The sequence below is a fragment of the Saccopteryx leptura genome, chromosome 4 (genome assembly GCF_036850995.1).
Source record: "Saccopteryx leptura isolate mSacLep1 chromosome 4, mSacLep1_pri_phased_curated, whole genome shotgun sequence".
Taxonomy (NCBI): domain Eukaryota; kingdom Metazoa; phylum Chordata; class Mammalia; order Chiroptera; family Emballonuridae; genus Saccopteryx; species Saccopteryx leptura.
In genome coordinates this window covers 19,513,274-19,513,760 of record NC_089506.1, presented here as the reverse complement: position 1 = coordinate 19,513,760, position 487 = coordinate 19,513,274, and the positions used below count along the sequence as shown (strand labels likewise).

Here is a 487-nt window from a genome sequence, read left to right as displayed (position 1 = left end):
AGAGAGACAGACTCCTGCATGCACCTTTGTCAGGATCCATCCAGCAACCCCCATCTGAGACTGATGCTTTGCCCATCTGGGGCCATGCTCACAACTGAGCTATTTTTAGTGCCTGAGGGGGAGGCTCCACTGAGTCATCCTTGGCACCCCAGCCAACGCAATCAAACCAATTGAGCCATGGCTGTGGGTGGTTAAGAAAGAGAGAGAGGCCCTGGCCAGTTGGCTCAGTGGTAGAGCGTCGGCCTGGTGTGCGGGAGTCCCGGGTTCGATTCCCGGCCAGGGCACACAGGAGAAGTGCCCATCTGCTTCTCCACCCCTCCCCCTCTCCTTCCTCTCTGTCTCTCTATTCCCCTCCCACAGCTGAGGCTCCATTAGAGCAAAGTTTGCCCAGGCACTGAGGATGGCTCTGTGGCCTCTGCCTCAGGCATTAGATTGGCTCTGATTGCAGCAGAGCGATGCCCCAGGATGGGCAGAGCATCACCCCCTG

General features: G+C 58.1%; 1 non-coding gene across 1 annotated transcript; it reads left to right on the top strand.

Moving 5' to 3' along the window:
- The first annotated feature begins 208 nt into the window (after positions 1-208).
- Positions 209-284, top strand: TRNAT-GGU (transfer RNA threonine (anticodon GGU)). Its single transcript has one exon. It is a non-coding gene; the product is annotated as a tRNA-Thr (tRNA).
- Positions 285-487: the final 203 nt, after the last annotated feature.